Genomic DNA, 18,774 nt, shown 5'->3' on the forward strand with positions numbered 1-18,774 from the left:
CACAGTTTGTGAGTTCCAGCCCCATATCAAGATCTGCAGTGGAAGCATGGAGCCTTCTTGGGATTCTCGTTTCCCTCTCTTTCTGTCCCTCCCCCACTCACGCACACATGTGCTCGCTCACTCTCTAAAATAAACATTAAAAATAAAAACCACAATGAGATATTACCTCACATCTGTCAGACTATTATCAAAAAGACAAAAAAAAAATGAGTGGTGTTAAAAATGTGGAGAAAGTGAACCCCCGGTACACAGCTGGTGGGAATAAATTGGTACAGCCACTATGGAAAACAGTGGCTATACTAGTTTGCATTCCCACCAACAGTACATGAGGGTTGCTTTTTCTCCACACCCCTGCCAACACTTGTTGTTTCTTCTGTTTTTGATTTTAGCCATTCCAATAGGTGAGGTGGTATCTCATTGTAGTTTTGATTTGCATTTTCCCTGATGACAGGTAATGTTGAACATCTTTTCATGGGTCTGTTGGCCATCTGCATGTCTTCTTCCCATTTTTTTAATGTTTATTTATTTTGAGAGAGACAGAGAGAGAGAGCACAAGCAGGGGAGGGGCAAAGAGAGAGGGAGAGAGAGAATCCCAAGCAGGCTCCGTCCAAGCTGTCAGCGCAAAGCCCAACTCAGGGCTGACTTCTTGAACCATGTGACCTGGGACGAAATCAAGAGTCAGACACTTAACTGACTGAGCAACCCAGGTGGTCCCATGTCTTCTTCCCATTTTTGAATTGGGTTATTTGGTTTTTTGGGTGTTGAATTGTATAGGTTCTTTACATAGTTTGGATACTAACCCTTTATCAGATAGGTCATTTGCAAATATCTTCTCCCATTCAGTAGGTTGCTTTATAGTTTTATTGATCGTTTCCTTTGCTGTACAGAAGCTTTTTTTTTTTTTTTTTTTTTTAATGTAGTCCCAACCGTTTATCTTTGCTTTTCTTTCCCTTGCCTCAGGAGACATATATAGAAAAATATTGCTACAGCTGATGCTGGAGAAATTACTGCCTGCGCTCTCTTCAAGGATCTGCATGGTTTCAGGTCTCACATTTCGATCTTTAATCCATTTTGAGTTTATTTTTGTGCATGGTGAAAGTGGTCTGCTTCAGTCTTTTCCATGTAGCTGGCCAGTTTTCCCAACACCATTTGTTGAAGACACTGTCTTTTTCTCATTGTATATTCTTTCCTTCTCTGTCAAAGATTAACCATATAATTGTGGGTTTATTTTTGGGTTTCCTGTTCTATTCGATTGATCTATATGTCTATCTTTATACCAGCACCATGTTTTCATTACTACAGCTTCATAGTATACCTTGAAATCTGGGAGAAGGATGCCACCAGTTTTGTTCTTTTTTTTCAAGATTGCTTTGTCTATGCAAGGTCTTCTGTGGTTCCAAAGAAATTTAAGAATTGTTTATTTGAGTTCTTTGAAAAATGCTGTTGGTATTTTGATAGGGGTTGCATTAAATCTATATATTGCTTTGGGAAGTATGGACATTTTAACAATATTTGTTCTTCCAACCCATGAGCATGGAATGTCTTCCCACCTCTTTGCATCATCTTCAATTTCTTTCATCAGTGTTTTACAGTTTCATAGTACAGATCTTTTACCTCTTTGGTTAAGTTTATTCTTAGGTATTTTCTTATTTTTTGGTGCATCTATAAATGGAATGTTTTCTTAATTTTAGCTACTGCTGCTTCATTATTAGCATATAGGAACACAGCAGATTTCTGTCCATTGTTTTTACATCCTGTGACTTTACTGAATTTAGTTATCAGTTCTAGTAGTTTTTGGCGGCATTTTTAGAGTTTTCTATACATAGTAGCATGTCATCTGCCAAGAGTTAGAGTTTTGCTTCTTCCTGAGCAATTTGGATGCCTTTTACTTCTTTATGTTGTCTGACTGCTGTGGCTAGGACTTCCAGTACTATGTTGAATAAAAATGGTGAGAGTGTACATCCTTGTCTTGTTCTTGACCTTAGAGGGAAAACTCTCAGTTTTTCACCACTGAGGTGGCTGTGTGTTTTTCATATAAAGCCTTTATTATGTTGAGGTATGTTCCCTCTAGACCTACTTTGCAGAGAATTTTTATCATGAATGGATATTGTATTTTGTCAAATGCTTTCTCTGTGTCTACTGAAGGGATCTTATGGATTTTATCCTTTCTCTTACTAATGTAATATATCACATTGGTTGTTCTGTAAATATTTTGCCACCGTTACATTCCAGGAATAAATCCCACTTGGCCATGGTGTATGATTTTTCCAAAGTATTGTTGGATTCGGTTTCCTAAAATTTTGTTAAGGATTTTTACATCTATATTCATGAAAGATATTGGCCTGTAGCTCTCTTTTTTGGGGATGTCTTTTTCTGGTCTTGGTATCAGGGTGACAATGGCCTCAATGACGTTTTCCTTCCTCTTCTTTTTTTGGGGGGAATAGCCTGAGAACAATAGGTATTAACCCAAAAAGTTTGACAGAATTCACCTGTGAAGAAATCTGCTCCTAGACTTTTGTTTCGGGAAGTTTTTTGATTACTGATTCAATTTCATTGCTGGTAACTGGTCTGTTGAAATTTTCTATTTCTTCCTGCTTCAGTTTTGGTAGGTTATAGGTTTCTAGGAATTTATCCATTTTTTCTAGATTGTCCAATTTATTGGCATAGACAGGTTTTCATAATATTCAGTTTTCATAATACTGATATTGTGTTACAATTCTTTGTATTTCTGTGGTGTTGACTGTTATATCTCCTCTTTCATTACTAATACTGTTTATTCAGGTTCTCTCTCTCTCTCTCTCTCTCTCTCTCTTTTGATGATTTCTGGCTACAGGCTTACCAATTTTGTTGATCTTTTCAAAGAACCAGCTCAGGTCATGATCTCACAGTTCAAGAGTTCAAACCCTGCATCAGGCTCTGTGCTGACAGCTCAGAGCTCAGAGCCTGTGTCGGATTCTGTGTCTCCCTCTGCCTCTGCCCCTTCCCCAGGCTCACTCACTCTCTCTCTCTCTCTCTTTCAAAAGTAAAAATAAACATTAAAATAATAATTGAAATTTCTCAATAATTTCTCCAAAGAAAATGGAGAAAACAATTTTATACTTTATTTCTTGGCTATTGGAGAAATAAATAAAAATGTTATTACATAGTAAAAAAAAATAAAAGAAGAAAAACTGTTAAAAAATAAAATTTTTGAAATACAGCTAATGTGATGTTTAAAGGGAAATGTGTATTTTAAGTACTTATGTTAAGAAAGATGATCTGGCATCAATGATCTTCCTAAGTAGCTAGAAAAAGAAACCAGAGAAAAGAGAAGAAAGTAGTAATGAAGAGCAGAGAAAACAGAGCAAATCAATAAAACCAAAAGTTAGTTTTAGAAAAAGATTAATAAGATTTATATCTCTAAGTAGAATGATCAATAATGAAAGGGAAAAAAAACACGCAAATTGTCAATAGCAGGAATAAAAGCCGGATATCACTACAGATCTTATAGATACTAAGTGGAAAAGGGATTACAATGATTTATACCAGTAATTTTAACAAAACTGATATAGGAAGAAACAGAAAACATGAATTGTATCATACATATATCTGTTCAATAAATCAAATTTTTCATTAAACATCTATCCACAAAGAAAACGCCAGGCCAAATCACTTCACTGGTAAAGTCTGCCAAAATTTACGGACAAAATAATACCAATTCTATACAAACTCTTACCAAAAACAGAGAAGCAGGAAATACTTCCCAAATTATTTTATTTTATAATCATTACTCTGATGTCAAAACTAGATGTGAGTATCACAAAAGGCAAATGTTTCTCAAGAACATAGCAAAACAATAGAACATGGAACCAGTAACACATAAAAAAGTCAGAAAATCAAGACCAAGAGGGGTCAATCCCAGGAATGCAGTTGAGAATGATATCTAAATACAATTTCTCACTATTCCCATTCACACAGATTCTAGTTTTGCTTCTTCAATTTAAAGCAAAAATGTATGGTTAGGGGCAAAATGTACAGTATGTGAATTACATCTCAATAAAACTGTTTTTTAAAAAGTACATCTATTCTTAGAAGAAACATAGAAAATGTAAAACAATTCCCCCAGATAGCTGTTAGCATCAAAACAAAGTTTTGTTGTCTTTACCTCTTCTCATTCCTACTTTAGTTTGATCAGTTTCTACCAGATATCTGGCTACCCAAACATACTTTTAAAGTTCACATTTGGCCAATTATGTCTAATGCAATACCTCCCTAAACCATAATCAAACATCCAAGTATAGCGACAGCCAAGAAAAGTTACATAACGTGAATTGCACAAGGGCAGAGAAAGTCCAATTTGAGCTTCTTGTCAATGGTATTGGGAACATCATGTCTTCAACAGAAATCATCAGTTAGTAAAAATTTGGATCTACTTATCAGCAACTATTGTTTAAAAAAGGGCTTGGATATTTTTTATCAGACAGAATTTCCTGAGGTAATGACAAAGAAACGTTGACTGAGAACTATGGTAGGAGGACGCTTCAGGCATAATGTACCTACTCTTCTGTTTCCCTACATTCCTCAAAGGCTAAACTAACATTTGAGGAAAGACAGCTAAAAAGGGAACAGCAAGAAGTATCAATTATTTTTTAGTCTCATCTACTTTTAAGTTATTTGTCAGTTTAAGAAATTGGCTTTATTATACACTTCCATCTAAAATAAGAGGGCCTTTTTCTCAAAACCCATGTTTTGGTGTCAGTATTATTTCCCTTAGTTTTTGTTTCTATCACCTCTTTCATTAAGTAGGATTTTTCTTTGATATGATATTATTTAAAAAATAAATTTTTTTTAAAGTAGGCTCCATGCCCAATGTGGGGCTTGAACTCACAACCCTGAGATCGAGAGTTGTATGCCCTACTGACTGAGCCAGCCAGGTGCCCCTAAAAATGTCTTAATTAGCCTCTAGGCTAACCTTAAAACCACTTTGATATACATTTCATAAAACATTTTCATACTGATTGCTAATTGCTAATATCTGGAATATATTTTAATTAATCTGTTGGAAGTTAGCTATATTTCCTTTAAGTGTATGTTGGTTTCCATTATTCGCTATTAATTATAAAGAATTAAAAGTAGAAAAAATCACTTAAAACTTAAAACCAATGTTCACAGAATGAAGCCGATTTTGGAAAGTATACCACAGTAATCTATAACTGTCATAGAAATTTCCTGGTGATACAGTAAAATATAAAATTCTACTTTATGAATCCTTAATAAAAGAAGATAAAATGTCATTATACTGCACTTACTTATATATTTCCCTTCTCTTTACAAAGGTATTTTAGGAGTAATTCAGCCAAAATGTAGATAAAACAGGTATGTATTAGATTTGTTAACTTAAGAGAAATTCTGGAATTTTTAAACTTGCTCGCTCATGTCAAATTTTCTAGTCTAAATGTATTCCATCACTTTTCTGTTTACGTATTATTGTATCACCTGACTTTATCGCAACTTACTTAATACTCATTTACACATTCAACATTTTCCAAAAGAAAGAGACAATCCTTTGCCTTAAAAGCTCTTCATCTGAAGGGAAAGGAAATAATGTGGACAGATATAAAACAATACATAAAGTGTTGCAGGAACTGTAATATTCGAATACACAGGGGGAAAAGGACAGGACTGTGTACCACATAGGTTTACCACATAAACCTACCTTAATTACCAACTGGACATTCAGAGAAAGGGAGGAATCAACCTGAATTTGAGATTTCCAACTAAGCAACTAGGTATGAAAAAAGTAATGCTACGCACCAAGATAGATAACAAAAGTAAGTTTGAAAGGAAAGAGGATTTTTTTTAATTTTATTTTTGAGAGAGAGAGAAAGAGAGAGAGAACGAGCGTGTGAGCACACAAGCAGGGGGCAGCAGAGAAAGAGAGGGAGACACAGAATCCAAAGCAGGCTCCAGGCTCTGAGCTGTCAGTGCAGAGCTTGACGCGGGGCTGCAACCCACGAACCATGAGATCATGCCCTGAGCTGAAGTTAGACATTCAACTGACTGAGCCACCCAGGCACCCCAGGAAAGTGGATTTTAGATGTTTGGAATATGAAGCACCTATAAGACAATTAAAAGGAAGATTCGCAGTAATCAGCTTCATATATGAGGAATTAAGAATAATTTCTTGGTTTGGGGTTTGGGAGGCTGGGTGTCCAGTCTTAGAATTCACAGAGTAGGACATATGGAAGAAAAATAGCTGTGGAGGAATGATGAATTCAGTTTGGCACATAATGAATCTCAGTTACCAATAAGACACCCAGACTGAGATATCACATAGGCAGCTAGATTTCCAAAGGCTAAGAAAAACATTATGTGCTTTTGTTGGAGATTCCAAAGTCATTAGGCAAAAAGTATACATGCTGCCCAGATGTAAGATATATAAGATAAAAAGAGGGTTGGATATCAAATTCTTAAACCCAAACATTTAAGAATTATTTATAACTGTCAGAAATGGGAGAACATAAAGAAGAATATAGCAGATTCTTGAAATAGTCGAGAAGTAGGAGAAAAGCTGGAAGTGTTCACTTTATGCCATATGTATACTTCTGATTATTGTGCTTTTCTGTATAAATTTTAATAAAAATAGAGTTCCTTTTAAAAAAAGAAAGAAAAAGAGTATCACAAGTTGAATTATCAAATGTTGTGAAGAGGTTAAATAAGATAGAAGGGAAAAAAATCCACTGAATTTAGCAATTAAGAAATTAGCAAAAGACTAGCATAGATAAAGGATGTGAAGGGTAAAGATGGCTTTTCCTTTCATTCTATACTATTATTTTGAATCTTCTAATCTCATGCATGGTGTTCAACTTAGAATTCTTACCCAGCAGAATAAAGTAATTTTCAAACATCCGAATATTCAAAGTTTACCTCAAAGGCAGCATTTCAGAAGTTACTTTCTTAAGATATACCAACCAAACCAAAGGAGTAAATCAAAAAGATGACAACAGGTCCAGAAAATAGATCCAACCCTGGAAAGAAGTAGTTAAGTCACATGATGACAGCTGGGCAGCAGGCCTGAAGCGCACTCAGCCCAGCGAGAGGACTCTGGAAGGAAGACTTCAGAAAAAAGTGGTATCAGACTGCTTGCCATGAAGCACTTACAAACAAACAATACAAAACAACACAACACAACACACCCACAGAAGATATAATAAAGGAAAATAACAGTGAAAAAAAAAGGGAAAAAAAGGTAATTCCAATGGAAGAAAACTTGACAAGAATGGGAATGAAATTACAGTATGCTCCTGGCTCTACAACAAATAATCCTCAATATAACACTGTTACTGTTTTGCAAATTTGGAATCGCCTACAAAGAACTAAAGTGCCCATTAACGTTACTAGACTCAATGTAAATGTTCATTTTGACATAAAAATACAAATGCTTAACGCTGAGAAGTGAAAGCAAGAGGTAGCTAAAGAGAATCTTGGTAAAGGTACATTAACCCTAGAAAGTAAGAAATCAACAAATATTGTCTATGGTTTCTGGAACAAGAAATAAAGTTATAATATACTACCTCAAGTTACAAAGACATCAAATACAGCGAAATGAATAAATATGAGGAGAAGGGGAAGGAAACAGTGGTATAGGTGAAACAGAGATTGAACTACAAAAAGTTAACAGTCAAAGCTAACTTTCTCTGGGAGAAAAGGACTGAAGTCAGAAGAATAAAACTTCTCATTGTAACTGTTTTTGCATTTTAAGCTCTTCTGTGTGATCTGATTTTTAAACCAATGTATATGAAATATCTGGGGAAAAAATTAAGAGAATAATTAGGAAATAAGGAAATCAAGGTGGCATGGCTATTTTTAAGAGTGAAGAGCTGGGGCCCTTGGGTGGTTCAGTCGGTTGAGCGTCCGACTTCGGCTCAGGTCATGATCTCGCGGTTTGTGAGTTCGAGACCTGCATTGGGCTCTGTGCTGACAGCTCAGAGCCTGGAGCCTGTTTCAGATTCTGTGTCTCCTCCTCTCTCTGCCCCTCCCCTGCTCATGCTCTGTCTCTCTGTCTCTCAATAATAAATAAATGTTTAAAAAAAAAAAAAAAAAGAGTGAAGAGCAGAAAAGAGAAAGGGTACCTGCTAATGGTCAAAGAGCAGAAGAGAACAAATAATAATCATAATCATAATCATAATCATAATCATAATAAGCTAAAGCATAATTCTTAAGCTACCAGAGGGGGCAAACAGTGATAATACCAAAGAAAGAAAGGGAAAACAAAGCAGCAAGGTGTTAGCCCTAGGATGGACAGGGACAGGATCAAGAGCACAGGTATGCAATATAAAAGATCTAAAAATACCGGAGAATACGAGCAGAGATTGGTAACATTAACAGTTTACCAATCTGAGATAATAGCAAGGCTTAATTCGAATGACGACATGAGAATGCAGTACTGCTATAAAACGTGGATGACACTGCAGAGTCAAATATATACAAAGAAACCTTAACATGTCTTTAGGTGAGTTCTTCACCTGGATAATAATATAACCTCATGAAAATGTCAGAAAAAGGAATATAAAGGAAAACCAAGTTAGATGTCAAAAATTCTCAGTAACACAGGAATAGGCAAGAAAAGAGCAGCAAAGGATAACTGGAGGGACTGAGGATATAAGCTGTATCATATTAATCTCAGAGGATAAGATTTTTGTTTTTTGTATCAGGATAATAAAGAGCTATGGAAGTAGCAATGTAAATACTTCCTCTAGACCCTAGGGTAGATGTGATGTAATACCTTTAGGAAAGACAACATTCAATGAAGGTAAAGAATAGAAGGAAACATGCTATAGAAAACCCAATTTACAAGGGAAAGGGAAATTTGGAAGGATCCTATAAAAAGGACTGGAAGGCAGTCAACTGAAAAAGTAGAATTAATAAAACAAGAACATGTAAGAACATGTAAGAAAATATTTTCTGGCAGTATGAAAATTTTGAATACAATCAAGTCTATAAAATACGAATTTATAGGAAATGCAGAGAACAGGGGACCACAGTACACTATACCATGAAAAGGTTATCAGCAAAATCTACATTGTGGGAAATTATAACTAGTGTAGTTAAAAATAAAAAAGAGAAGAGACGTAGGAGAAATATAGATTGAGACTATAAAGTCACAATGTGTGGACCTTATTTGGATCCTAGTTACAAAAAATACCCAATGCCATTTTAAAAAGCCATTTATGATATATCAGACAATTAGAAATTTGATTGCTTGCTGAATATTTTAAGATATTAAGGAATTGTAATTTTTTATTTGTAAAGCTTTTTTAATTTATTTTTGAGAGAGAGAGAGAGAGAGAGAGAATGTGTGTGTGAGAGAGAGAGACAGAGAGAGAGGGCAGGGCACTGGCAGAGAGGGAAACAGAGGATCCAAGCTAGCTCTGCACTGTCAGTGCAGAGTCTAGTGTGGGGCTCGAACTCGTGAACTATAAGATCACGACCTGAGCCAAAGTCGGAATGCTTAACCAACTGAGGCACCCAGATGCCCCCAGGTATTGTAATTTTTTAATTTAAAAAAGCGTTCTTATATTGTAGAGGTGAATACTGAAATAATGGAAGAAATGATATGGTGTCTACAATGTGCTTTAAAATAACACCGTGATAGAGAAAGCAGATGGCACAGAAATGGCTCAGGTAATAAGGGCTATTGAAGCTGAGTGATTAGTATGTAAGAGTTCATTTCACCATTATGTCTACTTTTGTATGTTCAAAATTCTCCCCAAGGAAAAAGCTTTTTTTAAAGGATGTTTGCTATATTTCATCTAGCATTTCTTTTTTTTATATAATTTTATTTTGTTTTTTTAATATACATCCAAATTAGGTAGCATATAGTACAACAATGATTTCAGGAGTAGTGCCCCTTACCCACTTAGCTCATCCCCCCTCCCACAAACCCTCCCATAACCCTCAGTTTGTTCTCCATATTTATGAATCTCTTCTGTTTTGTCCCCCACCGTGTTTTTATATTATTTTTGTTTCCCTTCCCTTAGGTTCATCTGTTTTGTCTCTTACAGTCCTCATATGAGTGAGGTCATATGATATTTGTCTTTCTCTGACTAATTTCACTTAGCATAATAACCTCTAGTTCCATTCACATAGTTGCAAATCTAGCATTTCTTAATAAGAGTGTTTTCAGGTTATTCAATCAGAAAGTTTCAGGAAATGAAATCCCAGATTTTGTTTTGTATTTTACAATTCATCTCTCATGTACACTTGAAAGCAAAGGTTGTTCGTAAAATTTATTACAGATTTTTTTCTTTTAAAGATTCTGATCTCGGGGCGCCTGGGTGGCTCAGTCGGTTGGGCGGCCGACTTCAGCTCAGGTCATGATCTCACGGCCCGTGAGCTCGAGCCCCGCATCGGGCTCTGTGCTGACAGCTCAGAGCCTGGAGCCTGTTTCAGATTCTGTGTCTCCCTCTCTCTGACCCTCCCCCATTCATGCTCTGGCTCTCTCTGTCTCAAAAATAAATAAACGTTAAAAAAAAAAAATTCTGATCTCTAAATATAGTACAAGTAGTATTAGGTACTGGCAGGTTTTTAAAAATGAAAAACTGAAAAAAGAAACATGTGAAACTGAAATTTTAGCTGAGAGTAAGATGACAGAGGGTGTTTGGTTCCTCCTTGCCTGTTTTGTAGAAGAAGTATACTAAATAACTTTGTGCTTTTTTATAAAGTGAATATTTAAGTATTTATGTCAAAAATGTTTAAGTTAGCCATTAAAAGAAAAGACTTATAAGATCTTTAAGTCTATAAGAAGGCAGAAAAGAAGGAAAAAAGTAAAGAAAATTAAAAGCAAAATAAGGTAACAAAAAATTTTTAAGTCCAAATGTCAACAAGTACAATAAATGTAAATTAGCCAATTAAAACCACTTTCTAGAAGACAAAGAACGTCAGACTGGATTTTCTTTTTTTAATCAAGGTATACAGTGCTTAGAAGAGACACAAAAACATACAGAAAAGTTAACCAAAAAAGGACATTTTTGTCAAATTGACAGGTGCCAAATGGTACTAACCCTTGTTGATCAGAAGCCAAACTATAAACTAAGGTAACTACAAAATACAAATCAATAAACAAAAGAAACCCTAATGAAAAAAAGAATGAAAGACATGAATAGACCAATAAACATAGGAGAAGACGGTAGATCTCACCTGTAATTAAGTAAATGCAAATTAAGGTGGGATATCGAATTATACCCATCCGGTTGCCAAATTAAGGAGTCCGAAGATACCAAGTGTGAAGGAGAAGATATAGAGCAGAAGGACCCTTCAAACACCTGGTTTTAGAGAGCAATTAGGCTACATTCAATCAATCTGAAGATACAACTATTCTACAAACCAGAAATTCCATTTCTAGTTATAACCCTAGAGAAATGAATGTAGTACTGCATCATGTTCATAGCAGCATTATTTGTAAGAACAAAAAAACCACAAACAGTGCTTCCCTTTGACAGCACAGATACTAAAATTAGAACACTACAGAGAAGATTAGCATGGCCCCTGTGCAAACATGACATACAAATCTGTGAAGCACTCCATATTTTGGGGAAAAGAAGAGAGAGAGAGAGACAAACCAAGAAACAGACTCTTAACCATAGAGAACACACTGATTATTCCCAGAGGGGGAGGTGGGTGGGGGGATGGGTGAAATAGGTGAAGGGGATTGAGAATATACTTAACATGATGAGCACTGAGTAAGGGACAGAATTGTTGAATCACTATATTGTACATCTGAAACCAATATAACATCGTATGTTAACTATACTGGAATTAAAATGAAACTTAATAAAATAAAATAATAAAATAAAACAAATAATCTAAATGTTCATCAGTAGAAAAAAACCAGTATATAAATTGGAGAATCTTCATAATGAGAATATTATACATCAATTTTAATGAATGAACTAGAGCTATATATATGAACACACAGATACATGAATGTCATAAAGATAAGTGAGGTTTAAAAAGCAAGTTGTAGATTGATATTTATGTGTGATGCAATCTATTTAAACCCACAGTTTAATACTACTATATTCTTTATATTTTTATTTATATATTCATAAATTATATTTAATATATAGATATTATGTGATTTATTTATATATTTATAAATTAGTTATATATTTCTATTTATTACTATATATTTTATAAATTACATTTATAAATATATATATTTATATGATATAGATATTTATAAATTATATTTATATATTTACAGGTACTGCTATATATACTAAATATATACTTAGTATATATATATATATATATATATATACACATAAAATAAAAGTTTAAAATAGGCATGAAAATGATACTAACTTCAGGCTAGTAGGTAGTTACCTCTAGTGAGGTAAACAGGGGAGAGACAGGAGTAGCAATAGGTAGATGGGCTTCGACTGTATCTATAATGTTTATTTCTTAAAGAAAATAAGATCCAAAGCAAAAAGTAACAAAATATTGTTAAAAGTGGATGGCAAATACAGACAATTTTATTTTCCTAATTTCCTATATGTTAAGAATATTTAAAAAAGTATTTTTAAATACTGAAATGAAAACAAAGAGGAAGAATATAGTCTTTGGTTTGGGACGCAAGTTTGAAATGGAACTGGGTTTGAATTCTGTCCCGTGTGATGTTACTCTGAAGTCAGTTTAATCTTTCTGCACTCAGTTTCCCTCATTTCTTAAAACAAAGAATAATAATGGCCATGACTTCTGAGGACTGTTGTAATGATTAAACGCAATAATCCACCTGAACTAATCTCATCCAGAGACTAACACTTTCCCTTCTCTTCACACTTTATTAGACAATGCTAGAGCTTTTCTTTTCTTTTTTTTAACATTTATTTATTATTGAGACACAGAGAGACACAGAGCGTGAGCAGGGGAGGGTCAGAGAGAGGAGGAGACACAGAATCGGAAGCAGGCTCCAGGCTCCAAGATGTCAGCACAGAGCCTGATGCGGGGCTCGAACTCACAAACTGTGAGATCATGACCTGAGCCGAAGTTGGTCACCCAACAAACTGAGCCACCCAGGCCCCTCTAGCTTTTCGTTTTCTTTTCCTTTGTTTTCTTTTTTTCTCTTTTCCTTTTTTCCCCTTTCCAATAATATAGGCAGCGAGGATGAAAAAAGTATGGCAATTCATATGTGTTGAAAAATAAAACTGCTGAAAAATGAAACTTCTCGTTGAAGTTTAGTCACACTATCCCCTAAGACATGATGTCTTAGTTTAAATATTCCTGGAAGCAAAACCTCATACAGGATTCAAAAGTAAATTAGATCTGAAATTCAGGAAACTACGACAGAGAAACAGAGAAGTGGTATAAGAAAGGGAAGGCAGCCTATAAACTGCACTCTCAAACCAGCTACCAGAGTGAGCCTAATCCCTCAGAAAGGCTCTAGAAAACAGTATAAAAAGCATAATATCTCAGAATTATCCCATCCCAGGGATGAGCTGTAGTGTTTGTACAATAGCAACCCCTGAAGAGTTAAGTGGCTGAGGGCTACACACAGGAGTGTTAATTTCACAGCACTTCTGGCCTGGCCGCCAGAGCATTGGAAGTATGGCTTCCTACATTTTCAAGAAGAGTCAGCTGGTCGGAGATGCAAACACTAACTCAAGCACACTGAAGCTCCCAGGGGATAAAGGTGGATCACTGACAGCACCAACTACACCCATGCTATACAATGATGCTATTATTAAAGAGAACAAAAGGAGAAAAGGAGACAATGTGGTCTAGGCTCTACTGACTAATTGGTCCAGAACTTGTTCTTCCCTCAACTTCTGCTTGAAAACAGTAACACTAATTTTGATTACATTAATTACATGTAAACTGATTTAATTTTGTATGTTCTTTAGAGACTGAACATTCTTCTTTGGTCAAAAATGGAATGTCCAGGTAACATGGCATAAGAAAAATGAATTCTAGATATAAAATTATTCAAAATATAGGAAAATTAATTTAGGAAAAAAGCTTTAACAGAGATTGTTTTTTAAGTATTTTTATCTCATCTTCACACCATCTAATCCATTACGCTGCTCATTTTGTTTGAATATAAACATTACATTAAAAATGTTATAAAATCAGAAATGGTAGACACTATCACAGTAAGCACATCTACTATGAAACCATGAGTTTGAGCCCCATGTTGGGCTCTGTGCTGACAGCTCAGACCCTGGAGCCTGCTTCAGATTCTGTGTCTCCCTCTCTCTCTCTACCTCCCCCACTCACACTCTGTCTCTCTCTCTCTCTGTCTCAAAAATAAATAAACATTAAAAAAAAATTTCTTTAAACGTAATAGTACAAAAGGACTAATGAAGACGCTTCTGGGATAACACAAGAATCTGACTTATTACATAAGACGTGTGTATCTCCTAAAAATGCAGATCCTATTAAATTCTGTGTGAATGTATTTGATAGGCATTTAAAAGTTCTTACGATTAAGGATGGGATTTTTTTTTTTTTTTTTTTTTTTTTTTGGCATAGCTTGTAATTCAAACTATCTGCTAGAAACAGTATACGGGCAAAAAAAAGAGAAGTTAGTCCTTATTTTTCATTGAATTCTCCTTATTATTGGTGAAGATAGCTAGGTATATTTGTTGTCCATGTGTATTTCTTTATGAATTGTGTCTGGCTTTTTCCTATTTTTCCTTTGTTGTATTTGTCATTTTTATAATTTATCAAAGCTCTTAACATATTTGTCAGAAAAGTAATAAGAAGAAATTTACCCATCGTATATTAAAATTTACTATAGGGGTGCCCGGGTGGCTGAGTCGGTTAAACATCTGACTCTTGATTTTGGCTTAGGTCATGATCTCATGGTCAGGAGAATGAGCCCCGCATCAGGTTCATATGCAAATTTGCATATGCAAGTTTAATACAGATAAAGCATATTGTTAGTTTTTAACAATTTAAATCCAAAAATAGATTAATAAGAACAGACTCAAAGTTAACAAATACCCATTCATAAAGTACAAAAAAATAACACCTCACAATAAAGCCAAAAAGAGTAAAATAAAAACAGAAAACCAAGGTTAAATCCAAGTGTAAAATAAGAATAAAGAAAGAAATTGAATAGAATAATCAAATTAAATAATATGCACAAAGATCTGCTTATATCCCTAAGCTGTTGACTTCCTCATTTTATTTTCAAACACTGGAATACCTTCCATATGCTAAACATTGTACAGAACTTCAAAATAAAGAAACTGATAGAACTATTCCCTGACCTAGAAATCACAGTAGTTTCACAGAGGCCACTGTTGGAACAAAACAAAGGCTGGAAACAGACTCAACTATATACATAATTTAAAATATTAGTATTTCCCATAGCAAAGATAGATTATTTGATGCCAGTGTTAGAACAATCATCTGAGGGGAAAAAGTTGGATCCCATTTTATACCTTGCACTAACACAAATTCCAGATGGATCAAGAAAGCATGGGAAAGTTTCAAGATATAATTTCAGAGTAGAGAAGAGATCGAAGTATAATTTTTTTAAAAAAATAATAAAAGCAATGACTAATAGAAAGAATAGCATAAAAACCAAAAATGGGGGCACCTGGGTGGCTCAGTCGGTTAATTAAGCATCCAACTTTGGCTCAGGTCATGATCTCACGGTTCGTGAGTTCAGGCCCCACATTGGGCCCACTGCTGTCAGCACAGAGCCCATTTCAGATCCTGTTTCTTTCTTTCTCTCTCTCTCTCTCTCTCTCTCTCTCTCTCTCTGCCCCTCCCCCGTTTGTGCTCTCTCAAAAATAAATAAAACCGGGGCGCCTGGGTGGCTCAGTCGGCTGAGCGTCCGACTTCGGCTCAGGTCACGATCTCACTGTCCGTGGGTTCGAGCCCCGCGTCGGGCTCTGTGCTGACGGCTCAGAGCCTGGAGCCTGTTTCCGATTCTGTGTTTCCCTCTCTCTCTGCCCCTCCCCTGCTCATGTGCTATCTCTCTGTCTCAAAAATAAATAAACGTTAAAAAAAAAAATTTTTTTTTTAAATAAATAAAACATTAAAAAATAAATAAATAAATAAATAAATAGAATTTATTTTAATGAATTGATGCTGCATATATTGCTCCATTTCTCAGAAAAACTCCAAAGATATCAGGGACACATCAAATATGGAACACCAACAAAAAAACTGCACAGCATAACGACCTAAGATAGGCAAGGCTAACAGCTACTGTCCAACCTTCAGCACACAGCAACTCTGTTCCCAAGATTGTACTAGGCCCATCAAGAAAAGCAGTGAACAGCAACATCATAGACATAGCATCATAGATTCCTGTGCCAATCCCTGTTTTATTTTATTTTATATTTTTGAGAGAGAGCAGAGCACAAGCAGGGAGAAGGCCAGAGGGAAAGAGAGAGAATCTTAAGCAGGCTCCACGCTCAGCACAGAGTCCAACACAGGACTCAATCCCACGACCCTGGGATCATGACCTAAGCTGAAATCAAGAGTCAACCAACTGAGCCACCCAGGTACATCCAAACCCTGTTTTAAATCAGTGATTCTCAGTCTTGTCCTCAAACTAACACCATAGGCATCACCTGGGAAGTTGTTAAAAATACAAATTCTTAGGTCTCATTTTAGAACTGCTGAGACAGAAACTCTGAGGGTGGTACCTAGCAATGTATGTTTCAATCAGCCCTCTAGGTAATTATGATAAAACCACCAGGTTAGGGAACAATTCTAGTACAGCCAAAGAACAGATGAGGACCCTTCTGGTTGTATTCACATATTTAAAGGGCACTGAGGAGACTTAATGAAAGCAAAAAAGCCTTAACAAGGCTGTCCACGAAGGTTTAAAGGCAAGTGAGGAAAATGCTATTGAAAACTCAATAAAAGGATACCCTTGTTATATAGTAAAGTGTGGCAAAACTAGCACCTACAGTAACATGGGAAACGTAATATATACTTAATGAGTTAAGGAAATTCTAGGTAGAATGTTGAAGAAGCAGCTGGCTTCTTCTAGCTGCCTTTATAATTAAGAGATTAGAGAGGTAAACTAAAGAATGAGCCACTTTTTGAGTGCAATTTCAAGGAAGGGTTCAGAACATCCTTCCCAGCCAGCAGACTATTCTTAAAGTAAGAAAGGGCTTCCCGACAAAGATAATCTACAGTGGGACTGTAAGATCCACAGTTAAAACCTCAGAAAGATCTGGGGCACCTGGGTGGCTCAGTCGGTTGGGCGTCCGACTTTGGCTTAGGTCATGATCTCACGGTACATGGGTTTGAGCCCCAAGTCAGGCTCTGTGCTGACAGCTCAGAGCCTGGAGCCTGCTTTGAATTCTGTGTCTCCTTCTCTCTCTGCCCTTCCCTACTCACGCTCTGTCTCTGTGTCTCTCAAAAATAAATAAACATTGAAAAAAATTAAAAAAAAAAAAACTTAGGAAGATCTAAGCAGCAAATTGATCCTTTCAGACAAAAAATGTTCTAAGGATCATTTAAGGGTATTGTTCCACAGCAGCCTCACAGTTAGCTGAAGATAAGAAAAAGCTCCTCTTAAAAAAGATTTGTAGGTATGGCTTTTGTCTGACAGAGTAGATTATGAACTAATACACAGGAAGTCCGTGAAATTTTTTTTAAAAATTATTTTATTTATTTATTTTTTATTATTGTTTATTTATTTTTGAGAGACAGAGACAGAGCACGAGTGGGTTAGGGGCAGAGAGAGAGGGAGACACAGAATCCAAAGCAGGCTCCAGGCTCCTGAGCTGTCAGCACAGAGCCCAAAGCAGAGCTCGAACTCACAAACAGTGAGATCATGACCTGAGCCTAAGTCAGACGCCAAACCGACTAAGCCACCCAGGCGCCCCTCCATGAACTTTTTAAAGGAGCTACATCAGCTTAGAATGAAAGTGGCAGTAGAACTATATAAAATAAAAGGTGGCTTTTGGACCCTGAAGGACTACAGGCAGGAAGCAAGTTCAGATGGTTACTAAGTTGCAAAGACAGATGAGTTCTTTTGGTGAAACTGAATGATTCAGAAGTGAAATCAATGACCAAAAGAACCAGTCATGGCCCACAAAGAACAACCTCTAGACAGCAGGATTGCACCCTAGTCAAGAAACTGCCAACGTGTTCCCAGCCAGGTTTCAGAATTGCTATATACTACCATGTGTCTCCTTTGTCCCTCTTTTTGAGCAGGAGTGGCCACTGCAATTGACACGTGCCTTTCCAGTCTTGTAGGTTAATTATGTGGAGGCATATAACCTACAACTTGTCTCTTCAGAGGTCTTTTGGTTAAAGAGCAGTCACTGTCAAGAAACCATATCCAAGGTTCCCAAGGAACCTCAACAGCATCTGGACCTGACTTAGTAGATGAGACACTAAATTTTGAGCTGATGTCCTGGTGGGATGTGAATTAGAGGTCTCTGAGAAGGGGGCTGGTGTATTTTTCACGTATTTTGGATGTGGGAGGCATGTGAAGTGCAGCAAAAAAAAGGCAAACTATGGCAACAGTATTGTCCAGAGATAGCCATAACAATCTCTCTCGTCCTGCATGTTTTCTTTCACATGTGACCTTGCCACTCTCCAATTAACAAGTGGAGTTTACTCCCTGTCCACACTGTGTTCACTGAAACATTCGCTTTTAAATCTCAACTCACCATGTAAGAAAGCCAACTACATGGAGACTCCCATGTTGTAAGAAAGTCCAGCCCGCATGAACATGCTCCAGTTAACAGCCCCGGCTGAGATCTCACTCAACAGCCAACATCAACTACCAGTCTTGTAAGTGAAGATACCTCT

The 18,774-nt window shown here is 36.1% G+C and overlaps 1 protein-coding gene and 1 non-coding gene across 6 annotated transcripts in view; one reads left to right on the plus strand and one right to left on the minus strand.

The window, feature by feature from the left end:
- JAK2 (Janus kinase 2) overlaps nucleotides 1–18,774 on the minus strand; it is a 117,147-nt gene that overhangs the window by 88,611 nt on the left and 9,762 nt on the right. The gene's annotated exons all lie outside the window — the stretch shown is intronic.
- Nucleotides 11,464–11,571, plus strand: LOC122233373. The gene has a single exon (XR_006210922.1). It is a non-coding gene; the product is annotated as a U6 spliceosomal RNA (small nuclear RNA).

This window comes from Panthera tigris, chromosome D4 (assembly GCF_018350195.1).
Source record: "Panthera tigris isolate Pti1 chromosome D4, P.tigris_Pti1_mat1.1, whole genome shotgun sequence".
Taxonomy (NCBI): Eukaryota; Metazoa; Chordata; class Mammalia; order Carnivora; family Felidae; genus Panthera; species Panthera tigris.